The 26,960-nt window shown below is 44.9% G+C and overlaps 2 protein-coding genes across 8 annotated transcripts in view; one reads left to right on the top strand and one right to left on the bottom strand.

Moving 5' to 3' along the window:
* Positions 1 to 26,960, bottom strand: part of TK2 (thymidine kinase 2) — a 131,620-nt gene that overhangs the window by 23,919 nt on the left and 80,741 nt on the right. The gene's annotated exons all lie outside the window — the stretch shown is intronic.
* BEAN1 (brain expressed associated with NEDD4 1) overlaps positions 26,733 to 26,960 on the top strand; it is a 36,596-nt gene continuing 36,368 nt past the window's right edge. For both annotated transcript variants that reach the window (XM_019656506.1, XM_019656497.1), the window contains exon 1: positions 26,733 to 26,849. The gene's annotated coding sequence lies outside the window, so the exon portion shown is untranslated. The remainder of the gene's footprint in view (positions 26,850 to 26,960) is intronic.

Genomic DNA, 26,960 nt, shown 5'->3' with positions numbered 1-26,960 from the left:
AGAAAGGGGGAGGAGGCAAACCCTACAACTCACCCTTGGTCACGACTTGAGATTCCCACTCTGGGCAAGGACCCTCCCACTTCAGGGGATTGTAGATAACACTGACTTATTTTTAATCAGTACTTAGTTCTTCATTTTTTTTTTTTTTACTAATAATACTTATATGTTTCTAGCTCTCACAAAAATATAAAAGTTATGCATAATAAGCAAGTTGCTTTTTAGGTTAACAATTTAACAGGTTTTTTTAGTTGGATAAACAGATTCCTGTAACCTTCTATTTCCTTTCGTTGTAGTAATTGCTCTAGAGATAATGACTAGATATTGACCACACTGGTGCATGAGACGTACTGTATTTTTTATATCTGAATAAATAAAAATCTTGAAATTCTTCCATTTCGAGAGCTGAGAGAATGCATGTGAAATACACACATACATACACACACCACCACCACCACCACCACCACGATCATCAAAGGAACCTAGGGAGCAAGGAGACATGTGCCATCAGAATTTCAGACACCACAGAAAAGAGATTGCAGCAGAGAATAACAAGGGATACCTAGAGCATAGGGTCCTCCCAGAACCCCATACCATCACCCAGTCTCTGTACATGCCCTCCAATTCCACCCTACACACCAGGCAAGAACCTCTGGGAGCTGGAGCTGCAATATCATTTCCATCTGGAAAATGAAGAATCAGGGAGGTGAGATACATGAGCAGTGAGGGAGGAAGTCAATCTCCAATTAGCGGTTAACAACAGTGATTGAGCAGCTGGCAACTTTATTGGGATGTATGGACCCCAACATTGGGATCCTGGCTGGAAAATCTCAAAATCAAAATGAGAAGCAGATGCCTTCATGTCAGACTCAGGTCTTGAACTGGGGAGGTGGGGGATAAAGCCCACTTCAGCATGGACCCTACTCCTTTACTCCTGCCAGCAGGGTTTCCTGGGCAGTGTGTCCCCCAGGAATAATATTTTGCAAACTGTGCTCTGCACAAACACTACTTGTTGATGCTCTCGGAGACCAATTTGTCTGAATTCCAATTTTTGCTGTTATTTCCCTGGTGGTTTTTGTTTTGTTTTGTTTTTGATACATAGGTTATTTAGGAATACGTATATTGTTTAATTTCCACATATTTGTGAATTTTCCAAACTTCTTTCTGTTATCAATTTCTAATTTCATTCCATTGTGGTCATAGAACATAATTTTTTTTATAATTTCAATCCCTGTATAAATTAATTGAGACTTGTTTTTTGCCCTAACATGTGTTTTTATCCTGGAGAACATCCCATGTACACTTGAGAGGAATGTATATGCTGCCATTGTTAGGTAGAGTGTTCTATAAATGTCTGTTAGGGCTTGTTGGTTTATATTGTTGGTTTATAGTGTTGTTCAGGTCTTTTATTTCCTTGTTGATCTTTAGTTTAGTTAGTCTATCCATTATTGAAAGTGGGGTGCTGAAGTCTCCAGTTATTGGGTTGTCAGATAAGTCATGATGTATTTTTTCTATGTTTTTCGTTGCAAAAATATGTCATGACTTTTCTGGCAACCCAATATTATTGTTGAATTGTCCATTTCTCCCTTCAATTCTGCAAGTTTTTGCTTCAAGTATTTTTGGTCTCTGTTGTAGGGGCCCATAGGTTTATACTGCTTGTATCTTGTTGACAGATTGACCCTTTTAGCATTATAAAATGTGCCTCTTTGCATCTGGAAACAATTTTTATCTTAAAGTCTATTTTGTCTGATATTAGAATAGTCACTCCAGCTCTCTTTTGGTTACTGTTTACATAGTATATGGGTCTGACAATTAAGTTTGCAAACTTATCCTAGAAAAAGTGCTATATACTTCGTTGCTGAATACCATTATGATCACCTTCAAAGTACTCCCCTTGGGAAGCTATGCACTGATGCTAGTGCTTAGTCCACCCTTCAAAGCAATTTTGGAACTCATTTTCTGGAATGGCCATCAGAACTGTCATCATATTACCCTTGATGTCCTGAATGTCATTAAAATGTCTTCCTTTCAATATTTCCTTTATCTTCAGGTAAAGAAAGAAGTCATTGGTGACCAGATCAGGTGAGCAGGGAGGGTGTTCCAATGTGGTTATTTGTTTACTGGCTAAAAACTCCCTCACAGATGTACTGTGTAAGCTGGTGCATTGTTGTAATGCAAGAGCCATGAATTGATGGTGAAAAGTTCAGGTTGTTTTCATCTAACTTTTTCCCACAGCCTTTTCAGCACTTCCAAATAGTAAACTTGGTTAACTGTTTGTCCAGTTGGTACAAATTCATAATGAATAATCCTCTGATATCAAAAACAGGTTAGCAACATCGCTGCAACAAGTTCACAAACTTAATTGTCAGACCTCATAACTTTTTCCATCCTCTTACTTTCAACCTATTTGAATCTTTTAATATAAAGTGTATCTTCTGTGGACAAAATATAGTTGGATCAGGGCAGTTTATCCACCCTACCAATCTCTGCTTTTTTATTAGAGTGTTTAATTCTTTTACATTTAATGTAATTACCAATAAGGTAGGATTTATGTCTGCCATTTTCCTATTTGTTTTCTATGTGTTATGTTTTTTGTACCTCTATTACCCCAATACTGCCTTCTTTTATGTTAAATATTTTCTAGTGTAGCATTTTAATTATCTTGTCAAATCTTTTACTCTGTTTTTTCAGTTATTTTCTTAGTGGTTCCCCTGAGGCTTATAATTACAATCTTATAACAATCTAGTTAGAATTTGTACCAACTTAAATAGTATAAATTGCTCATATATAACTCCACTACCTCCCCCGTCCTTTGTACTATCATGGTCATACATATTGGTTTTTGTACACTGTATGCCCATCAACACAGATTTATAATTATTGCTTTATGCAATTGTCTTCTAAATCACATAGAAAGGAAAAGAGTCACAAACAAGAAAATATGTATTTAAACTGTCTTTGTATCTACCCATACAGTTACCTTTACTGCTGGCCTTTATTTCTTCATATAGATTCAAGTTACTATCTAGTATCTTTCATTTCAGCCTGAAGTACTCCCTTTAGTATTTTTTGTAGGAAGGTCTGCTAGTGAGAAATTCTCTCCATTTTGTTTATCTGGGAATGTCTTGATTTTTTTTTTAAGGATATTTTTGCTACATATAGGCTTCTTGGTTTATAAGCCTTTTCTTTCAGCACTTTGAAGATTGGCCCATGGTTTTCTGGCCTCCCTGGCTTCTGATGAGAAATGGCTGATAATCGTAATGAGGGAACTTTGTATGTGATAACTTGTTTATCTCTTGCTACTTTCAACATTCCCTCTTTGATTTTTAATAGTTTAATTATGATGTCTCTAGGATAAATTCTAAGATAAATTCTTATTTTATTTGGAGTTCACTGAGCTTATTGGATTTGTAGATTGATATTTTGATCACATTTGGGAATTATGGGGCCATTATTTCTTCAAATGGTCTTTCTGCCTCTTTCTCTCTCCTCCTCTGAGACTCGAATTATACATATATTAGAATGCTTGCTGTATCTAACAGGTATCCAAGGGTCTATTCATTTTCTTCATTTTGTTTTCTTTATGTTCCTTAGGCTAGATAATCATCAAGTTTGCTGATCCTTTCTTCAGCTAACTTATATCTGATCTTAAGCTCTTCTAGTGAACTTTTCTATTTCACTTATTGTGCTTTCAACTCTAGAATTTCTACTTCATTCTTTTTTAAAATAATTTCTACCTCTTTATTGATATTGTCTACTTGCGGAGACATCATTCTCATACTTTTCTTTAGTTCTTTGAACATATATTAAATAAATGTTTAAACCATTTATTTTAAAGTCTTTGTCTAGTAAGTCCAACATCTGGGTTTCTTTAGGGGTAGTTTCTATTTATTGCTATCTTTCCTGTGAATAAGTCATACTTTCTTGTTTCTTTGCATGTCTCATAATTTTTGTAGAAAATTGCATATTTTAAATAATATAATACGGCAACTATGGAAACCAGATCCTTGTCCCCCAGGGATTGTTGTCGTTACTGGTTTGTTGTTGCTGCTGCAGTTTATTTAGTGGCTTTCCTAAACTAATACCATAAAGTTTGTACTTTATTGTTGTGTATGGCCACTGAAGTTTCTGCTTGGTAGTGGTCAGCTAATGATTAGCAACATACCCTTAGATGCCTGGAACCAATAAGTCTCTCAGCATTTGCTGAGGGACACTGTGTGTATGTTGAGGACTCCTTCACAGCTCAGGCAGGAAGTTTACAACTCTCCCTTAGCCTTCACTTTCTGATTGTACAGAGCTTCAAAGTCAGCCAGAGTTGAGAGCTTAGGGCCTTCTCAGGTCTTTCCTGCGCATATGCACAGCCTTACACATGGAATATGCCAAAGTTTTTCAAAGCCCTCTGTGGACAGCTCATTCGTCAACTTTTCCTTTTAAGATTTTTGGTCAGCTTCTTGCTTGCCCCAGCTATTACCACTGCCTCAGGCAGCTTTGATGTAAATAATTGCCACTGATTGTATTCAACAAATGCCCCCAGGGGAAAAAAAAGGCTGTGCATTGAGCAAGCTTCAAGTGAGGTTAAATAAACACAACCTTTCAAGTGATGTCTTTTAGGGAAAACAATGACAGTTACCTGGGAATTGGGCTTTGGAGGGCCTCCAACCCTGCTTTGCCCCTTCCAGCAACTGCTAGCTGCTTATTTTCACTGTGATTGTGGGGCTATGGAGTTTAAAGGCTGGAGAGAGGGAGTGGGACTAAGGTAAGTTAAAATACCTTAAAGTTCACTGCTCTTACCAAGATTTAGCCATTTTCTTGAATGAACACTCCCCAAATGGTTGCAAGTCTTTGGTTAATTTCCACAGTTCTGAAAAGGTTAGAAAAATTTTCCAGTATTCTCATTGCTTTTATGAAAGAAAGGACTTCTTTATTCTGTCATTCCTACTAATGTCACTCCCTCAGTCTGGTTTTTAAGCTGTTTTCCTACCTGCTCCCTGAACTCACTGTTGTCCAACCCTGGGAACCCAGGAGATGTGTCCACTACCTCCTCCTTCTCCAAGAAGGCTCCCAGGCCTCAAGTCACCTCCAGATCAGTCAGTCCCTATTCTTCCAACCCTCCAGTGGGGCCTGGCTCTTAACTCTTGGTCATCCTAGCCACCCCGTCTCATTGGCTCCTATTCATCCTGAAGCAAAAGCAGAAGGCTCGCCTCTAAATTTGGAGCCTTTAGTGGACACCACAGTAGGGCACAAACCCAGTGCTCCCAGGAATCTGCTTACCACACTGCACATACCTGCTCCAGCCAACCCTGGGCCTGGCCAGTGAGCAAGGGCAGCAGAGGCTCTGAGCCCTTCCCTTCCCTTAGGTCAAACCTACGAGGCCCGCATGCCATGACCTTCTTCATGTCACAGATAACTAAAGTGAGTCCCAGAAAGGGGGGCAATGTGGCCAGGGCCACACAGCTAGTTAAAGACAGAGTTAGGGCTAAAACCCGTCTCCTGGCCTTCAGGAAAACGTGGATCCGCGGGAGACGTCCCCAGACATGGTGGCTGGAGGCTGGACCCAGAAATACCTTCCAAGCCCACTATACTGGTTATGAGGCGAAATGAGCACCAGGGGGCGCGCGTCATCAACAAATGTTCGGCCTTCAAATGGCATCCTAGGTGTAACACTGTTCTTGACAAAAAAAACCTGGCTGGATCGGAAGGCAGTGCGGAATCCAGCTCCACAACCCGCCTAGGTTCCCATTCCGCACCTCCCCTCGTGCCAGGCTCTGATGGAGAAGTCAAGGACTTAGCTCCCCTCCTCTCCGAGGAGGTAAGGCACCTGCGGCCTCCAGCAGCCCTGTTGCCAGCGAGAATCTCAATCACAGGGAGCCACTGGCCCTGGCTGCGGGATCCTTGGGCTTGTGAGAGTCACAATAAACCCCACAGTCCTCCTGGCACCAGGAACCCCTGCCTCAGTGTCCACGCCCAGTCTTCCTGGGCTGTTCCACCCTGCATTCCCAAAGCCAATCCTGGAGCACTGCCTCTGGGCCAGAAACAGCGGCCATCCCTAAGTGCCCTGGTTCCAGGTACCTCCCAGGTCAAGAATCCTTACAACGAATCCTACTGTCCTTGAGGTGATGGGTTGAGTCACCAAAACCAAAATCTCAGACCACCCAGCAATCCCCCCAGAAGACATGCACAGGGTATATCTGCCACAATTTTAATTTCAGGTATGTACAAATTAAAAAAATAGAAATGTCTGATGATAAGAGACTAGTTAGGTAAATAATCCTGGGCAGTCAGGATTAAAAGTTAAAAGTCATGTTGTGACATAGTGATCTTGAGCTGAATTCAAGGTCAAGCAAAAACACAGAACCCAGTGCAATATTTACAGTCAGGTCCCAGTTTTTTTGCTAGTAGATATTCGTCTCCAGATTTTAAAATTATGAACAATTTTTCTTTTCCTCGTTTTCCAAATTTTCTATAATCAGCATGCATTATGTTTATAACCAGAAAAGATGTTATTTTAATGTTAATTTGTAAACACTTTCTTCTCATTGAAAAATAATGAACTTGGGCTGGCCAGGTGGTGCGTTGGTTAAGAGCTGGCTTGGGGCGCCAGATCTGAGCAGCAGGGCCCCGGTTTGGATCCCACATGAGGGCCAGTGACACTGCCCTCTACAGCTAAGATGGTGAACAACAGCTCGACCTGGAGCTGGGCTGCGGGTGAGTCGCCCGCGACGGCGTAGGCTGCAGCCCCTGCTGCAGTGGGCTGCCATAAGCTACCGTGTGTGGCCAGCAGCCAGCGTGAGTGGCCCGGCAGCCAGCGTGAGCTGCCAAGAGCCTCCGTGAGCGGCCATCCAGAGACTGGCAACCCATCTGCCTCACCCGGAAAGAGCACAATGATAATAGCAACATGGGCCAGTGAAGCAACATCCTCCACAACTAGACTGAAGAACAAAAAGGACAGCAACTTGTCTGTTCCCCTTCCCTGACTCCCCAATGCTGTTTCCCTCCCCCAATTCCCCAATAAAATATTTTTTAAAATAAAGAAAAAGAAAAAGAAAAACAATGAACTCAATAATCAAACTTCGTCCCCCAAATTTTTTTTTAAGCATTGAAAGTTTTTGTTTAAAAATAATGTTTTGAGTTTACTATCAATGCAACAGATCTTTTTTTTTAATTAAGTAAATTGCTTTTGAAATCATTACAAAGCAAAACTGTTGTAGGAGGGTTAATTTCTTAAGGTTTTTAATAGTTTTGTTTTTGTTTTAATTTCTGAAAGCATTACTTTGAACTTAGTCATGTGGGGCCTGTACCTTTAAGCCTTTGGAAATTTTTAGCCCCAAATTTCCACCATCTTTCTGGATCAGAACAATTGCAGTCCACAAATGAGTGAACCCTGGTTTCCAGCAGGTGACCCCAAAGGATTCTTCAATGCACAGACATACTCTACCTTCCTCTTTCTTAAGGATATAAGAGAAATGACTGGGATCAATTTCTCACAGTCCATCATCCAGAGGCCATCTGGAGATGTCTGGGAAAATTAAGTGTGAAGCAAAACTTCGGGCTTCATAGAACTTTTCAATGTGCTTTTGTAGCCTATAGTGTAGAAAGTGCAGTTAACTTACGATGCTCCTGAGTAATGGTTGCTGGCGGGATGTTTAATGATGTCACACAGGAAGCTGTGCAAGGGGGTTTGGTTTTCGGAAGGGACTCTGAGCAGGAAGTGAGTCTTTACATCAAAGGAAGGAAACAAAGCTCTATCTTTGATACCTTTGAACTCAGGAAACTAGAGAAGGCTCTTCCTGGCTGAGCAGAGAGAGACCTACAGACACAGAGTGCTCAGCAGGAGACAGAAAAGCCCCACGGAAGACACCACATAAAGCAGCCAAAATTTTGCAGAACATAGGAAAGAATGAAAAATGATCTGAGGATTAAAAAAAAAAAAGGAAAGAAAAATCTGTGGTACAGACATACAATAAAATATGATTGAGTAATACAAAAAGAGGAAGTAATGATACATGCAACAACTTGGGGGAATCTCAAATGCCTTATGCTAAGAGAAAGAAGGCAGATGCAAAAGACTGCAGATTGTATGATCCCATTCATACAACATGCTGAAAAAATGGCAAAACAGAGAAGAGATTAGGGTTTCCAAGAGTTGGGGAGGAGGGAGGATTTGACTAATAAAGAGAAGCTGCATGAGGGAGACTTTTGGGGTGATGGAACTCTTCAATATCTTATTTGTGATAGTTGTTACACAAGTCTGCATTTGACAAAATCATAAAACTTAGAACTGTACTCCAAAAAAAGTGAATGTTACTGTATGTAAATTAAAAGTGAAATTTTCTTAAATCATCAACAATTTTTTTTAAATACAGAGATATTTGATCAGGGCCTGTGGCAGTTTACGTGATCGACTTATGGGTCACTTCACTGGCGCACGAAGTCCAAGTCATGCCCTTACTTACTCGTTCATTCTTTCTTTCTAAAATACCTGTTGAACTATGTGCCAAATTCGCTTGATTCTATTCCTAACACCTCTTGAAGCCCTCTCCTTCTGTCCTTCTCTACTGTTCCACCTTTCGTTGGAGACCTTTTCATTCTCTCTACTGTGGTATTCCTACAGTTTCCCAATTGCTCTTTCTATCTCTAGCCTCAACTTCTGCCGGCCATTCTCCTGCTAGCGCTAAAATGATTTTTCTAAAGTACAAATGAGATCTTGCACTCCCTTACTTAACACTCCATTTTTTCAAACCTTCCATGGCTCTCCATTGCCAGACAATAGAGCCCAAATGCTTCAGCCTGGTACCCAAAGCCCTGCATGATCTGGCTTCCCCTTAACATTTTCATCGCTTTATTATCATACCTGCTCTCATGCCATACACTCCATCTTATTAAACTATTAACCTTTCCTCAGACATCTGGTAGGTGGTATTATTAGTCAAAATATACACTGCCCTTCTCTGTGGGAGGATTACACATCCCTAACCCATTGATGTCCAACTTGGCCAAGTGACTCACTTTGTCAAATAAAATGTGAGTGGAAGCGACACTTGCCACTTTGAAGCAAACCAACAGCCAGCTCATGGTTCCACCAACTCTCTTCTCTCTGCCACCAGCAATGAACACATAACTTGAGGTAAAAATAAACCTTCACCGTTGTAAACCAGGTTTGGGGCTTGTCTGTCACCCAAGCATAATTTAGCCTAAGCTGACTGAACGCTGTATGTAAGCTCCACTCTTGTTCACTTTGTAACCTATGTGCATAGTACAGACACAGGGCTGGCATTCAATACATATTTGTTGAGTGAATAAATATAATGAGTGTGTGAATGAACACATGACCACTGGGCCCTTGCGTATGCTACTCTCTCTGTACAGAATGACCATCTCTGCTTCTTCACTTGCCCAACTCCTCCTCAAGTCAAACCTCAACGATATCCTCCTCCAAGAAGCCTTCCCTGCCCATCTCTCTCTCCTCCCTAAGGCATCTATGTATATTTCTGCTCTCATCATAACTGTTTGTCTCCCCACCCTGGCTATAAGACCCTTCCGCAGGGTCAGGTCTGCCTCACCTTGGTGGCCATGTACCCAGCACAGAGCCTGGCCAAGAGCAAATGGTGGATGAATGAAGGCAGTAGTAAAGGTGTGGGGAGTTTTCCACTCCTTCAGGTAGCCACAGGCTCTCTGCACTCCCGATCTTTGCACAGGCTGTTCCCTTACCAGCATCAGTCCCATCCCTGTTTGCTGGCCCAACTATTTTAAACCCGTTAGCATCTCTAGCCCATCCACTGCACATCCGTGTCACAATTAAGGCACTCCTTCTCTATTGCCCCCACAAACTTAATATGTCCCCTCGACACAGTCCTTGTCACATGGCACAGAGATCTTCTATGATCTGTCTCCCTCTCTCTCTCTCTCTCTCTCTCTCTCTCTCTCCCCCCCCCCCACTCTGAGTTCAGGCCTCAGTCTGATGCATCCCTATACCTAGGACTTAATAATAATGACATAAACAACAAAAATAATAATAACCAACAAGGGCTACTCGGGTCAAACAAACAGATGAATGAATATGTGAGCGAATGAATTCATGTGACTAGGCTCTAACATGTTCTCCCATCATCCCTCAGAAAGCCCAGTCTCATCATTGGAGGATGACTCTCTGAATATGACAGGAGCTGAGCTGATTGGCACTGTTACCACAGTTGACTCTGCCCCTGTCCCTAACCTCCTGGGCCATATGACCCCACCATTGGTGAGTGCAGGGGGGCTGAAAGGCTCAGTGCACGGTCCTACTTCCCAAACCCACCAGCCACTTTCCCCAGCAGACTAGGCAGAGGTGTCCCAGAGTGCATGGCTCCAGGGAAATGTGTGCACCAGGTCTGCCAGGCCCGGAGCCTCCTCTAATCTGTTACCGACAGAGACAACTGGGGGATGCGAGGAGTGGAGAAAGACTTGCAGAATAGGAGGTCAATATGCATGGCTAATCGCATAATTGACTGCAGATGTGATTGGGAACTCGGAATATGACTGTGAACACCCAAGGTCAAGAAGCACTAATCACTTTCACATAATGCCTTCCTCCTCTAACTGGCGCTCGCTCCAGAGAATCCCAAGGCAAGCAAGCAAAATGAGAGGAGGGAAGACAAACAAACACTTATCCAGAACTCGTCCTAAAGGCAGACCTCTAGGAACTTCAATCATCTGGAAACCAACCATGAAGCGGAAGCCAATAAAAAGCTTCTATGTAACTGATCAGTGCTCATCAGAGATGCCAAGGTCACAAACGCAAAGAAAGCAGGAGGAATCTTACAGATTGGGGAGAATCTCAGGAGATACAACCATGAGCAATGTGGGGATCCTGAAAGAGACCCTGAAACAGAAAAGGAACATCAGGTAAAAACTAGTAAAATTCACACAAGGTACAGTGATAGTATTGTACCGATGTTAGTTTCCTGGTTTTGAGCATTGTGCTATGGCTACGTAAGTTGTTATCATTAGGGGAAACTGAGTGAAGGATATACACGATCTCTGTTTTTGCCATTTTTCTGTCTAAAGGTCTTAAATTACCTTAAAATAAAAAGGGTGTTTTGTTTTTTCTTCTAAAGGGCTTCTATGCAGCCAGCAGCGTCCTGGTAAAAATGCAGTCATTCTCACCAAACCCGGTTTTTGCCGAATTGTCTCTGAATATAGCTTATTTATTTAGCAATCATGGACATTGTTCTCTCAAGAAACCCACAGTTCTTCTGTGAAGCTTAGAAGTATGAAATGGAAGGAGGAAGTAGAGTTAGAAGTGATATGCTGAGAAGTAGCAGGGAGAGAGAAAGAGCCACAACAATGCAGTCTGGGGCCATTTTGTGCAAGGGCAGACCTGCGCGTGCACCTGAAGAACCTCTGGCGGCAGCTCCCTGTGCCAGCACAGTTGCTGGCATCTTTGTGATCCAACTCTATTTGTGCAGCCAGTGTAAATGAAGCCCTGACCCGACCCTGAGCTGGGGACACAGGACTGAACACGACTCCGTTCTTGCCCTCACAGATGGGGAGGCAAGTATACATGCACACAAAAGAAAATCATATGCAATTTCTATTATCTTGAAATGTGAAGTATAGGATGGGCCCCCAGATGAAGGAGCTATTAATTCAACCTGAGGAAAGGCAAGGTCAACAAAGCCACTGAAGAAGTTGGGGGATGTGCTCGCTTCGGCAGCACATATACTAAAATTGGAACGATACAGAGAAGATTAGCATGGCCCCTGCGCAAGGATGACACGCAAATTCGTGAAGCGTTCCATATTTTTAGACAACCTGGTGCGAGTGTGGCAGGTCACCATTGGCACCCGCTAGAAATATATGGCAAAGCTTTGGAAATAAACTGGTTTTATGACTTGTAAAAAAAAAAAAAAAAAAAAAAAAAAAAAAAAAGTTGGGGGAGGGGCTGGGATTGGAGGTTAGAGGTGGCTAGAGCCCAGAAATTGAGGTGGAGAGTGGTTGGAATAGTACCTAGAGAGATGGGCAGGGACCAGACCAGACAGGACCTTGATTGTCCTTTCCAGGGTGGACTTGACCATGTAGCAACGGAAAATTACTGAAGATCTTAAGCAAGGGTATGTGGCTTGATTAAAGGAAGCTCCAAGGCTACGGTGTGGAGGGGTGTCCTTTCTCTAAGACCATATCAAGAAGAGGCTATACCGAGGTCAGTCTGTGTGCCCTGCTTTAGGGGGCGGGATGCCTGCTGCACACTGTATAATGGGGAAAATGAACAAGGCAGTAATCCAAGCAGAGATGCTGAAAAATAGCTTCTTCCTCTCAGGGCTGAATCCACAAGGCTTCTCTGCCCACCAGGCTGCCGTTTCCCATGTACATGGGCTCAGCTGCTCTGCGCCAGGGGTGTAAATTGTCCATGTGCTGTGCTGCGCTCAGGTGATGTGATTAACATGCTTCTCAGGGACGAGTTCCCCCAGCAGCGCTTCAAGTCCACCCTGGTCAGCTCAAACACAGCAGACCGCCTCCTAAGGAAGCAAAAAGGGGGGGCCCATCTCTCTCTCTTTCTGCCGGTCTGGGTTTTCCTGTCTCACATAGCTCTCCTAGCTACCCCGAGCGGCTGTGCCTGTTTAAGAGCAGGTGCTGAGGGCAGCAAAGCCCCCCACAGCCATTGAGCTGGGTTCTGGGATTCTCTGTTTTGAGTCTCGTGGGTGTGAACAGGTGACATGGAGCCGTTTCTGAGTTTCCAAGCGTCGCCAGGAGCTCTGGTGGACAGGACCAGGACAGAAAGGAGAAGCAAAGTTAAGAGTCCCCTTCACACTGTGCTAGCTGCTCCAGTAGAGGTGGCCACAAGCTCAAGATGCTGAACAGGACATCCAGGCCCCACACGATGCCTACGTGAGACCCCTCCTGCTGGACCATGATTCTGAAAGGACAAGTGATTTGCCCCGGACGCACAGCAGGTAAATGGCAGAGCAGGGAATTGAAACCAGCTCTTCTGGCTCCAAACCCAGGGCTCCTGACCCAGTCCAGAGTGAACTTCTCTGTGCTTCCAGAATTTCAAGAAAGCAGAGACCTCATGCGGTCCCCTGTATCCCCTTCCCATCCCCCACTGGCCAATGCCTCACAGTGCACTGGGCACCTACTATGGGCCCGGCCAGCGCCTCCTGAACCACAGCTCTCCCCCTGTAACTATCTGAAATGAGTGGTGGAAATTTTGCCTGACACACACACAGGTTTTCTACAAACGTTTCCTGCACTGCTTGGTTTATTCATATGCCATCCTCTTCCAAAAAGAATCAAAGCCATTTACAAACACACATAATATAATGTTTTCTCTAACAAGTGAGTAACTAGGGGCAAAGGAAAAATACACACAACTCAATGTTTTTAAATAAGTGGGTGAATTGGGACCAAAAAAAATAAGGATAGGAAATAAAAGAAAAACTCAGGATGACACTGAAAGACACAATTCCTGCACTCGCCAGAGACGGACTCCCAAAATTGGCTTTACGTAGCAGCCACCACAGAGGGAAGAGAGCTCCCTCTGTTGAAAGAGTCACAATCTTCAAGAGATATTTAAAAATAAACAAAAAGAAAAAAATTGTTGTTCAGAAGAGTGAAACTACTTTTGTTACTGAGCCTGAAAAGAGAGCTCTCCCACCGACTGAATACATATTAGTTCCTTTCCCTTTTGCCCCCTCTGCCTGGAATCCCCCTTCCTCCTCCATTTTCAAGCTGGGAGCCTGTCTATTCTGCCTCAGCTATGCAGATACAAAAAGATGGAGTACTCTCTTTCTTTTTAAAAAAACTTCTTGTCCAAGTCTAGTGTACATATGTTAAAATGCACGGAGGTGTGCTGTTCAGTGAATTTTCAAAAACACAATATACCTGTGTACCCAGCACTCAGATCAAGAAACAGCACAGCCCACATGCCTGAAGCCCCCTCCCAGCCAATACCTCGCCAAGAACAAACACTGCCTGAACTCTAACGCCATAGATGTGCTTTTCCTGTTTGGGAACATTATATAAATAGAATCACTCAGGATCTGGCTTCTTTCGCTCAACCTTGCGTCCGTGAGTCACCCATACGTTGCTTGTAGTGGTAGTATGTTCATTCTCTTTGCTGTATTCTGTCATGTAGTTATACCACAATTTATTCTACTGTGGATGGGCAGGGCCATCCATTCCTGGTCAGGAAAATAAAGACAATCACAGGTCGCATGTGGTTATTTTTAACTGAGTTAACTGTTGATAATTCACTGAAGTGCTTGAGTTCAGGAGATGCCAATGTTAGTTTTTTAAACATTTAGACTCTAGTACAGCATCTGAAACTGTCTGTCTGGCAGCTGACATTATTTTGATCTCTGAAATCTAGTTTTGTACCCAAAGAGGTCTCAGTCCTGTGGCCAGGGGACATATAGAAACATCTAGAAAAGCCATAAGGATTTTTATTTTTGCTCTTTTGCAATTAGACATTCAATATTTGTAGGCAATATTTATTGAGACTTTACTATGTATCAGGAACGGCACTAAACACTTTACGTGTATTGTTTCTTTCAAACCTGACAACAACCCTGTGAAATAGTGTTATTTTATTACTCTCATTTTTCAAGCTTTGTCCTCAGCACCTAGTGTAGGATCTAGTACAAACCAGACACTTATTATGTGCTTATTAAACAAGGCAAGGAATGAATAATAGCAACTACCATTAATAGAGCCCATAGTGTATACCGAAAACTGTCAAATGCTTACATTCATTATCTCATTTTACCTTCTCAACAAACCTGACATAACATAGGAAACACCTTGGAGGGTTTTGCCCAGCTCACAAGTCCTCACTTTCTCTGCAAACTACACCCTGCTAACTGCCATGTTTGTGCTATATGACCCCACCCCTTTGGTCACAGCTGATTGGACCACACATGAACATCTAATGCAGCTCAGCCAATCAGATTCTCTCTTGGGAATTTGGACTTGTGGTTGAAAGATGGTCAGTTAGGTCTGCTTGTGGCTAGAACTGAGGTGTTGTGAACTCACTCCCAACCTGCAGTGTGAACTTTTTTATGGAATAATGGAGACAGAAGATCTGCAGGGCAAGAAAAATTAGGAGACAGAGCAGAGAAGTGCAGACAAAAAAGGCAGAGTCCTCCCTGGGTTCCCATCTGCTTCTCTGTTCCCCACTTCAGGGCCTCAAAAAGCCCAGACTTGGGTTCTAGTAAACTCTTCTTTTTTGCTTAAAGTGGTTCGAGTTTGTTCCCATTAGTTGTGTTAGTTGTTATCAAAAGAAAAAAGAAAAAAAAAGTCTAAAGTAAGATAGGAAAATATGATTTTCCCCTTGAAGGAACTGAAGAGTCAAGTGACTTCCCCAAGATCACAATCCAAAGAGTGTAAAACAAAGAGTCCAACAACTCTGCAGCCTGAGCTGTTTCCCTTTCCACATGCTAGCGTTTCTTGGTCTAGGTCAGTGGGACCCCCAGATCAATCTTTCACCCCTACTGCAAGCTTTTTGAGGGCTGCAGCCACATCTGACTCACTATAGCAGCTCCACCTGGGCTGAACAGTATCAGGTGTCACTGGCAAACCACCAGGATGAAGATTTCATGGAGCCAGAGCAAACATCATGGCATGACGGATGAGACATCGATGGGTTTTGTGGATGCAAATTAGAGAGGCAGAAAAGTGAGGCATGGAGCCAAGATATTTCCTAGTGACCTTAACAGACAAGCCAGTCAGCGAATGACGAAAGTCCATGTCCACCCTAAAGTTAGAGAGGGACCACCACAAGACTAAAGCCCTTGGTGGGGCAGGGGGTTACACTGCATGCCACCCTGGAAAATGGAGAACCCCTAAATCTTCCTCATGCCACAACCCTCAGCCTGGCTGCTTTGACTTCAGTCTTGGCAGGGTAAGTGGAATAAGAATTGGGTTTGGGTCCAGGCCAAATGTGAGGGCCTAGGCCAACTTCACAGGCTGGATGAAAAACACATCACTGGTGAAGCCCTCATTCTGCAGAAACTAGACCATTTGATCCCCTCTGCACACACATACCCATACCCATCTTCCCCAAGGCATCCAGGGAAATCTTTCTAAAACACATGCCTGACCACATCACCGACTCCTTAAAGCCCTTACATAGTTACTGTTATTCAAGTTACTGTTATTCAAGGCCTTAGCCTGTCATCCAAGGCCTTGATGACCTGCTGTGGTATAATGAGAAACATATTTGGTCTTTGTCCCAGGTTCCTGGCATAGAGCAATTAAAACCCACATAATGTCCTGAGTGTGAAGGGTAATGGAGCATCTGTAGGGTGGAAAAGGTCGGTCAGGCTCCCTCACCTGGCTGCCCGGCGGCAGTGCAGTGACCGGCCAGATACAGGTGGAATGCAGCGCAGGCGCCATCCACCTTACAGTACGTTTATGTTATGAGTCTTACAGAAGCACCTTTGGCAATGCGCCGCCTTTGTTCTCATGCTGTATATAACCTGGCCATTTGTACCAGGCCAGCGGAGCCTAGAGGGTCAGTGTATGACCATGTGTAGAAGCATGCCACTTCTTGAATAAAGATGTCACTTCCTACAGCTCCAAGTATCTTCTTCCAACTCCCAGAAGCTCGGGGACCCCCAACCGGGAGAGAGCCTTTCTCCAACAGCATCTTTTGTTATATATTTGGTTTTTGTACAGAGCTCCTAAGACTCTTGAAATTTCCTAAGTGATAGAAGTGTCTTTTGTTATTCATACCAAGCACTTTTGATCACACCTGAGTTTATGCTAATGAGATGACTTGGGGTGAGGCCTCTACACAGCCTCAGGATGGCTATAGTCACCAGAAAGTCTAAGTGATTACAGGGTTGAAACTTAGGCCCCATCCACTGACCTCCAGAAGAGGATAGAGGAGTTGGGGGCTAGAGATTAAGCTGTATAAAAACTCCTGTACAATGATATTTGCTTCCTGATAGGTGAACACATGGAGGTGCAGGGAAGGTGGCATGCCCACAGAGGTCACGGAAGCTCCACACCTCCGTACCTTGACCTACGCATCTCTCCCATCTGGCTGGTCCTGAGTGGTAGCCTTTGTAATAAACTGGTAAACATTAAGTGTTTCCCTGAGTTCTGTGAGCCATTCTAACAAATTATTTGACCCAAGGAGGGGATCGTGGGAACCCTCTATTTGTAACCAGAAGGGTAACTTTGCAACTGGCATCTAAAGTGGGGGGCATTCTTGTGGTACTGAGCCCTTAAGCTGTGGGCGGGGGGTGCTAACTCTGGGTAGTCAGTGTCAGAATTGAATTGAGTTGTTGGACACCCATTTGGTGTCCAGAAAGTTGAAGAACTGGTTGTTGGTGTTGGAAAACACTCCAGACCAGCCATTCCAGTCTTACCTTATAACACACCACTCGTTCACATTCAACTTCACTCCCAATATTCCAAATGACCCTCAAATCACCTCAGTTTCCCAACACCCACACCACCATTGTACACACAAGTTATTCTGTCTCCCGGAACATCACCCAACCCCATCCAGCTGGTAAAATCTTAATTAAACTTTAAGTTCAACTCAACAAGCACAACCTTAAAGCAGCCTTTTCTAACCTCAGATTAAGTGTCCTTTCTTTGGGCATGTCTGGCACAGAAAATATGTTGTTCTGTGACCACTGGTTTGTACATCTACCTCTCCTAACAGATTGTGGGCTCTTTAAGAACAGGCACCTGATTTTTTACATCATTCTTTTTTTTTCACCAGTACATAGCAGAGTGTTGGGCCTATAGTAGGCATCAATGAGTATGTACGGGGAGCATGAATGGATGGATGCAGATGGGGGTAGATAGATGGGTAAATGGGTGGACAAACAGGAGTTTGTGTGGACAAATGGATAGATGAACAGGTATGAGAATAGGAGGAAGAATGAGTGGATGTGGGGAGGATGCGGAAGCGGATAGACGAGAGGAAGGCTAAGTGGATGAAGGGATGGATGTCAAAGATTTTATTTAACTCATGTCAAAGATTTTAACTCCTTAATTCATGCAGGAACAAATAAGATTTATACACAGTTTAAAGGTGAATCCCAAGCACAGCCACAAGTATAGTTTTTTAATGGCACACCTGCTCCCCCACACGCATGATCTCAATTGATCTCACCTGATAAAATTCATTTGCATCTCAATGGACAAGGACAGCTTGCATTACAATCAGTTTTCTCCAACTTAAAAAATAAAATAGGAAATATCCAAGATGGCAGAGCAGATAGACATTGTGCTTGCCTCATTCCCCCAAATTACTAAATTATAGAACAATCAGCCTGGAGAACCACCTGAAGTCTAACTGAACAGAAATCTTATAACTAAGGATATAAAGAAGACTGGGAGGAGGGGTGGAGATGAGAAACGGGCTGGTCTCACACCCACATGTGGCAGTTGAAAATCGGGAGAGATATCTCAGCCACAGAGGTTTCCCATGAAAAAGCGAAGGACCCTAGCCCCTCACACCAAATTGTGGGGGAGCCCCCATGACTTCTGGATGTGAAAAACAGTGAGGATTCCAACCATCTGGGTGAGATGGAAGGCTACGGGAAACCCAGACATCCTCTTAAAGGCCCATGTAGGCACTCACCTTGGGCTCCAGCAGAGGGACAGTACAGAGACTCTGGGGACATTGGAGACATATGGAGAGAGGCTAAATTGGGTAACTTCAGGGTAAGGACTGGAGGGACAGTCCCCATTTTCCACGTGGGGCCCTCCTCCCTGCAGCCAGCAGGCAGGCGCCATCTTTCCTGTGTTGAGCCCGCCCCCACAGGCCAAATCTGAATCTGATTGGTCTGGTGAGCACTGCTGCTCAACCCTTCAGACTCACTAAGACCCTACCTCATTCAAATTGCCTACCACAGGAAGATTTATCAGCGGCTGAACCTTACAGGAGCCGACAGGTGGCAGAAGGTCTCAGAGTATCCTGGCTTTTTGCAGAGCTACCCCAGGCCCAGTACTGGTGGCAGCCATCCTCAGTTTGCAGCGTGGCCTCTCCCATGCACCTCCAGGTACGGCACAGGCAGCGACCAACCATCCATCACTTTATAGCTCCTACCAGGTACTCCCTGGCCAGTCACAGGCAGTGACTTACCTGGGCCTCAGAGCCCCTCTCAAGATGCACCAGAACGAACATACTTGGAGGTTGGCTTCAGACCACAGCAGAACACCACCCAATTAGCCCTACAAGTGGCACATACAAAAAGCGGTCTCAGCAGGCACCAGAGCCCACTGGGGTGAATTCCCATTCAGTGGGGTAAGCCCCCTGCACAGCAGCCTGTAAGCTGTGGACATGGCCAATCCTCACAGCCAGTCAGCCTGAGGGTCAATACCACCTACTGAAATGCCAACAGCAATCAGGGCTCAACTATAACAGGAGGGCACACACAAGGCCCACCTACAGCACCCACAGCAGGTGACCAGGGAGGCTGCCACTGGGCCCCACAGGACCCCTACTACATAAGGCCATCTGAAAAAACTGGGAGACATAGCGGCCCTACCTAATACATAGAAACAAATACAAATGAGGAAACAAGAAATGTGTCCCAAATGAAAAAAAAAAACAGGAGAAAACTCCAAAAAAATAACTAAGCAAAATGGAGGCAAGCAACCTACAAAATACAGAGTTCAAAACATGGTTATAAGGTTGCTCAAGGAACTTAGTGAGAACTTCAACAGAAAGATAGCAAGCATAAAAAAGGACATAGAAATGCTAAAAAAGGAACCATTTAGAAGTGAAGAATGCAATAACTGAAATGAAAAATGCGCTAAAAGGCATCACCAGCAGGCTAGATGAAGCAGAGGATCGAATCAGCAATTTGGAAGACAACGTAGCAGAAAACACCCAATCAAAAGAGCAAGAAGAAAAAGTAATCCAAAAAAATGAGGATTGTTTTAGAGATTGCTGGGACAACATCAAGTATAACAACATTCACATCATAGGGGTACGAGAAGGAGAAGAGAAAGCGAGGGATTAAAAACCTATTTGAAAAAATAATGACTAAAAACTTTCCTAACCTGGTGAAGGAAATAAACAAACAAGCTCAAGGAAGCTCAGAGAGTCCCAAAAAAGATGAACCCAAACAGGCCCACACCGAGACATATTATAATTAAAATGGCAACGGTTAAAGACAAAGAGAGAATCTTAAAAGCAGCAAGAGAAAAGCAGTTAGTTACCTGCAAAGGAGTTCCCATAAGACTGTCAGCTGATTTCTCAACAGAAACTTTGCAGGCCAGAGGGATTGGCACAAAATATTAAAAGTGATGAAAAACAAGGACCTACAACCAAGGATACTCCACCCAGCAAGTATCATTTAAAATTGAAGGACAGATAAAGAGCTTCCCAGACAAGTAAAAGCTAAAGGACTTCATCACCACCAAGCCATCAATGAACATTAGAGGGACTTCTTTAAGACGGAAGGGAAAATAAAAAAATTAAAAATATGAATAAAATAGCAATAACTACATATCAACAATTGCTTTCAATGTAAGTAGATTAAACGCTCCAATCAAATCATAGGGTGGTTAAATAGATAAGAAAACAAAACCCTTACATATGCTGCCTATGAGAGACTCACTTCAGATTGAAAGACACACACAAACTGAAAGTAAAGGGATAGAAAAAGTCATTTCATGAAAATGGAAACAAATAAAAAAAGCTGGAGTAGCAATGCTTTTACCAGACAAAACAGTCTTTAAAACAAAGAGACAAAGTAATCCCACTTCCTGGTATTTATCCAAAGAAACCCAAAATACTACTTTGAGGGGACATGTGCATCCATATGTTCATTGCAGCACTGTTTACAATGGCCAAGATATGGAGGCAGCCTGGGTGTCCGTCAATAGAAAAATGGATAGAGAGGAGGTGGTACATATGAGGTGTGATCAATCAATACAGTGAATGTTTAAATTTAAAAAAAAACTATTACAGTAAAAGACACATTACCATCAATCCCCTGCAAAACACTCCCCCCTCGCTTCAAACACGCTTATCCCATCGTTCTTGCCACTTTCTGAAGCAGTGCTGGAAGTCCTCCTTCATAAGTGTCTTTAGTTGCGCTGTGTGGATGCCTTGATGTCCTGAATCATTTTGACTTTGGGGAAGAGACAGGAGTCACATGGTGTCAGATCCAGTGAATAAGGTGGATGAGGACACACCGTAATGTTTTCATTTGACAGAAATTGCCGTATACCGAAGCGATATGTGACAGAGTGTTGTCATGATAGAGGATGATTTACATACGGCACACTTTAAAACACACCTTCTCTCAACCGTAGCTCACACCTGACTGCACCAAACAAGTTGAAACTTCTCACACACTGTTACTAAGGTTCGATGCACCGCTTCCCATATTGAAGATTCCTGCCTTTCTGTTGGGTGGCACTCAGCAGCAGCATTCTCTGTGTTTTCTGATTGCAATGGGAAAGGCTCCATGTCACACATTGCTGCTGGTATACAGCAATTTCTGTCAAATAAAAACATTACAGTGTGTCCTTATCCACCTTATTCACCAGATCTGGCACCGTGCAACTTCTGGCTCTTCGCTAAAGTCAAAATGACTATGAAAGGTAAATGTTTTGAATTGATTCAGGACATCGAGGCAGCCATGACAATGCAACTAAAGACACTCCCGAAAGAGGACTTCCAGAACTGCTTCAGAAAGTGGCAAGAACGATGGGATAATTGTGGTAGAAGCAAGAGGGTGTGTTTTGAGGGGAATTAATGGCAACGTGTCTTTTACTGTAATAAACTTTTTTTATTGAAACATTCGCTGTATTATTTGATCACACCTTGTACATGCAGTGGAATATTGCTCTGTCATGGGAAGACAATGGGTTTTTGCTATCTGCGGTGGCATGGATGGACTTGGAGTATATTGAGCTAAGTAGAGTATGTCAGACAGTGAAAGAGATACAATGTGATTTCACTTACATGTGGAATCTAAACAACAAGATAAACAAGCAAAACAGAAACAGACTCAAAGATACTGAGAACATTTTAGTGGTTGCCAGATGGGAGGGGAGTTTGGGTGGTGGGTGAAAAGGCAAAGGAATTAAGAAGTGCAAATTGGTAGTTACAAAATAATCATGGGGATGTAACGTCTAGGGAATATAGTCAATAATGTGGTAATAACTATGTATAGTGCCAGGTGGGTACTAGACTAGTCAGGAGGATCACTTCTTAAATTATATACATGTCTAACCATATGCTATACACCTGAAATTAATATAAAATAATATTGAATGTCAACTGGAAAATTTTAAAGGGGGGGAGGGGTAAGATGAAGCGCAATAAGTGGTCCAAACGTCCAGGTATAAAACAAATAAGTCATGGGGATGTAATGTACAGCACAGTCAATAATATTGTGATAGCGTGGTATCGTGTCAGATGGTTGCTAGACTTATGGTGATTACTTCTTTAGGTATATAAATGTTGAATAACTATTGTGTACACCTGAAACTAATATTGTATGCTAACTATATTTTTTAATAACAATCTTAAATAAATAAATAAATAAATAAATAAAATAGCTCAGTGACCATGAGACACACAAATCCCTAGAGAAGCAGATAACTGTGCGCCAGGTAACACTTAATATTCAATTAGAAGGACACCTGGCAATCTTTTCTGCAATTTTAAAGTGCTTCACCTAACCAGCTGTGCATCTCTGGAAAGCCACTGAAAATCAGAGGGCCTCAGTCTCCTTATCTGTAAAGTGAGGTGAAGCCACAAGAAAGGAAAACGCTCCAAGCTCTCAGCAGAGGACAGTTCCAGAAGGAGCTGCTTTGAGTTTCACAGGCTATTTCCCCACCTCCGAGCTCCCTTTCTTTACTTTAGCGCCGCCTCTGAGCCCATTGGCCTTAGGAAAGCGCTGCCCCTGGCCCTACCGCTCACCAAGCAAGAACCAAGGTCTTTTCCTTCATCTCCCCTTGACACCACTGAGACATGTTCAAGGGGACTGTTAGCAAATTTCACAGGGAAAGGGAAAACACTTTGAAAAGCCAGTGGGGTAGGTTTTCTTCCCTCACCTCCTTCCTTTTTAGAATATGGTATGCTCCCCACCCCTAAAGCCAGGGCAATCTGGATAGCTGGGCCCTTTGTAATGTAATTCAAGGCTGGGGAGATGCTTTGGATATCATTCCGTATAAAGAATATACTAGCAAGACGTAACCTTCTCGAAAGGTCTGATGGGTGTTTTAAACAGATATCCCACGCAGAGGCCAGACCATCCTGATGGCTTTTTCCTTTCCCTTCCTCCACCCCTAAGTATCAGAAGATTCCCCAACATCTGAATTGATAAGTTGACCATATCCTGTGACAGGGGTCATACAGAGCACACTCTAGGGCAAGTCCCCAGAGCCTGGCACTCGGGGGCTCCCAGGGCACCTCTGTCCTGAGATGCCACTACATGACTTCCCACAGGCTCCTCCCTCCAGCCTTCCAACCCTGCCCTTGACCAAGCAGACACTGAAGACCACTGTGCTTCTCTGGTACCCAGGAGATGCTCCTCCTGCAAATTCAGACCCCATACAGAAGCCTCAAAAATATATGGACGTATCCACTGAAATAAAGAATCATAATGGACATCACAAACTTACCCATGAAGATGTTCATGGTAGTCTTGTCTAGAACTGTGAAAAACTGGAGATAGACTAAATGCCCAGCAATACAGGATTGGTTAAATAAAACATAGTACAACAATCTGATGTAATGCTAGGCAGCCATTAAAAGTGTGACATAGGAGGATAGATAGTCAGCAAGCTTGCCCCACTTAAGGACACTTGTAGAGTTACGCAATTAAAAAAAAAAAACTCAAGGGCTGGCCGAATGGCACGTTGGTTAAGAGTTGGCTTGGGACACCAGCTCTGAGCAGCAGGACCCCGGTTTGGATCCCACGTAAGGACCAGTGATGCTGCGCCCTCTACAGCTAAGATGGTGAACAACAGCTCGACCTGGAGCTGGGCTGCCATGAGTCGCGGCGACGCATAGGCTGCAGCCCCTGCTACAGTGGGCTGCCATAAGCTACCGTGTGTGGCCAGCGGCCAGCGTGAGCAGCTGGCAGCCGGTGTGAGCTGCCAAGAGCCGCCGTGAGCTGCCATCCAGAGGCCGGCAACCGATCTGCCTCACCCGGAAAGAGCAAAATGATAACACCAACATGGGTCAGTGAAGCGACGTCCTCCACAACTAGACTGAAGAACAAAAGGACAGCAACTTGTCTGTTCTCCTCCCCAATTCCCCAATAAAATCTTTAAAAGAAAACCCTCAATATTAACAATGATCACTTTTTATGTTCTTCTTTCTCCTTTTGATGTTTCCCAAGTGTCCTACACTAGTATATATTTGTGGGTGGATAGATACATAGGCAAATAGTCATAACCCAACTTACTGAAACTAGATACAATACTGCCAGCCCCAGTGGAAACCAGTTCTGGGTTCCAGTGTGAAGAACAAGCCCAAACGGAGGGTGGAGGGGACTGAGCTCTTTAGGGCTGGGACCTTCCACAAGGACTCACTCAAAGTGAGCCACCTCCACACCCACAAACCACGTCTACACATCGCCTTGCTGTGGAGGACAGACTGCTCCATGACACGATCATTGTCTGTCCTGCAAGCTGTACCTGGGCCAGAACAGAGGTTGCTTTCTGCAAACCCCTCTTAGAGACTGTTATTGATGTCCATTCTGACACAAATCAGCACCCCTCCCTTGCTTCCTGCAATGTGCTGGTTCCTGGAACAGGTTGTTGTCCTGACCTGGTCAAACATGTAATTTCCCGTACCTGGTAGCATTCCCGTACTAGTACCCCCTTTACTTTATATACTCCTTTGGCACCTGCCAAGCAGTGGAATCCATTTCATCTTGCCATCCACCAAGACACACTTCATATGTAAGTTTCCCTTAGTAAACTCCGTTAGTTGCCAGACTGGAGTGGCCAGCCGCCTGCTTTGGTCTCTCTCTGTCTTCTGCTTATGGAAGTAGGTCTTGTCTCAGGGCTTCTCCCTGGGTGTGCATGTACAAACACTTGCCAAAGGGGACAGACTACAGGTGAAACCACTAAACAACCAAGGATCAACAGGTGTCTGCTCAGGGAAGTCAACATCACCTTTAGCAGGGTTGTGCAGAGGCACAGCCCTAGCCGGGGAGTCCTAGAGCCTCCAATCCTAATCTGTCTTTGTCCTGGCCCTGGTCCTGGCCCATCCCCTCCTTCCTCTAGCCTTTTATTTGTTCATCCATAAAATAAATGCATGAGGTTGGACAAAGACCCTCTCAGGTCCCCTTTCTTAAGACTCAGAGATGTCTCCCTTTACTCTGGGCCCCTCAACTGCATAACACATACGTTCCCATGACAGCCCCCGATGGAGCTGGAATCCCCCAGCCTGAAGCCCACCCTCTCCCAGTCTCGGGGGAATGGGGAAGACAGAGCAGGAGGCAGAGCCCAGAAGAAACAGTTGTTACCAAAGAAGGCTGGGAAGTGTCCTCACGCACTGAGGCCCTAGACCATGCAGGCCCCTCTGCCTCCACCCAGGGAAGCCCAAGACATGGTGACTGGCAGAGCCGCGGTCCAGTGAGGTTTGTGTTCTCCATCAGAGCCTACTCTGCCCCCACCCTTCCTACAGTGCCCGTGGCTGCCTCACTTCTCTTCCATGCCATCCCCACGGCTCCTCTGCTTCCCCAAGTTTTATCATCAACATGTGCAGCTCTTTGTCATCAGGTTTTATTTTTTTAATAAGTGATATATTTTTTTACTTTTGTAAATCATGTTTTATGTTTGATAAACTAACTACCATCAACAAAATGGGGATTAGAAGAGAGTTATCAACAAAGTATTTCATCAAGTCAGTCATCAAATTTAGAGGGCATGCTCTGTGCAGGCCCCTAAGGGTCTCCCTCCTGGGGCTACCAGCCAGGTAGGGGAGATTTAACAAATGACTCCACAAATAACTGGAGAGCACCTCACATTGCAGGGGTACAATAAACAGGAGATCTACTATAATGAAGAGAGGCCTGGGGGGATGGGGTGGGCTTGTCCAAGGCCCCAGGGTAGGGCGGGAGCAGGAGGCCCTGCCAGGCTTGCCTGTCCCTCCCAGTGGCAGCAACAAGGTTCACCTGCCCAAGTGTCCAGCCCTGCCTCTGACCAACCTGTGTGGCTGTCCTTCCCTAGACACATAGTCTGTCTACCCTTCTCTGCACATGTCTGTATGTCTATCCTTCTCTGCTCCCCTCAGTCTGTATGTCATTCTCTACACACGCCTCTGTCCTCACACGTCTGACTGGCGCGCAGGCCTCCCCCATCTCTCGACCTCCAGTTTCTCTAGACCACCCCGACGCGCCCGCCCCGCCTGCCGCTGGTGGGCGTCGGGCTAGCTGTGCGCAGAGGGGGGCGTCTAGGCCATCCCCCGCCCCTGCGTCCCCCAATCTGAGGCATGGCCCAGGCGGCAGCGCAGCGCTTCTGAGACCCCGGAGCCGCCGCGCAGCACTGCTGAGGCCCAGGAGGTGCGCCGCCACCTGGGGCGCCAGAGCCGGCGGCGGTGGCGTGGGCGGCCGGGCGGGGCTGCGGCAGGGCAGGGCACGGCCAGGCTCGGGAAGCCGCCGCTGCCTCGGCTTGGGATCGCGGGCAGCGGGTCGGTTCGGCTCGGCCCCGCCTCTCCCGCCCCGCCCCTGCGCGCCTAGCAGGCGGAGGAGGAGCGGCGCGCCCCCCGCGACGCCAGAGCCAGAGCTCGAGCGCAGCAGCATCCGAGCGGGAACCGGAGCGGGAGCGCGAGCCGGAGCGGGAGTCAGAGACGAAGCCAGAGCGGGAAGCTGAGCTGGAGCCGAAGCTGGAGCTTGCACTTGGGCGCACCGAGCAGAGCGAGGCTGCCAAGCCGAGTAAGGGGCGTGAGGCTGGGGGCGGTGCTGGGGAGGGGCGAGGAGGGGGTCCCGGGCCCCTCCCCTGCGTTCTGCGGCGGCCCCTGCGCGCGCACACACACTCACACACAC

Source organism: Hipposideros armiger, unplaced genomic scaffold (genome assembly GCF_001890085.2).
Source record: "Hipposideros armiger isolate ML-2016 unplaced genomic scaffold, ASM189008v1 scaffold_9, whole genome shotgun sequence".
Lineage (NCBI taxonomy): Eukaryota > Metazoa > Chordata > Mammalia > Chiroptera > Hipposideridae > Hipposideros > Hipposideros armiger.
This window is presented reverse-complemented; position numbering and strand designations above follow the sequence as displayed.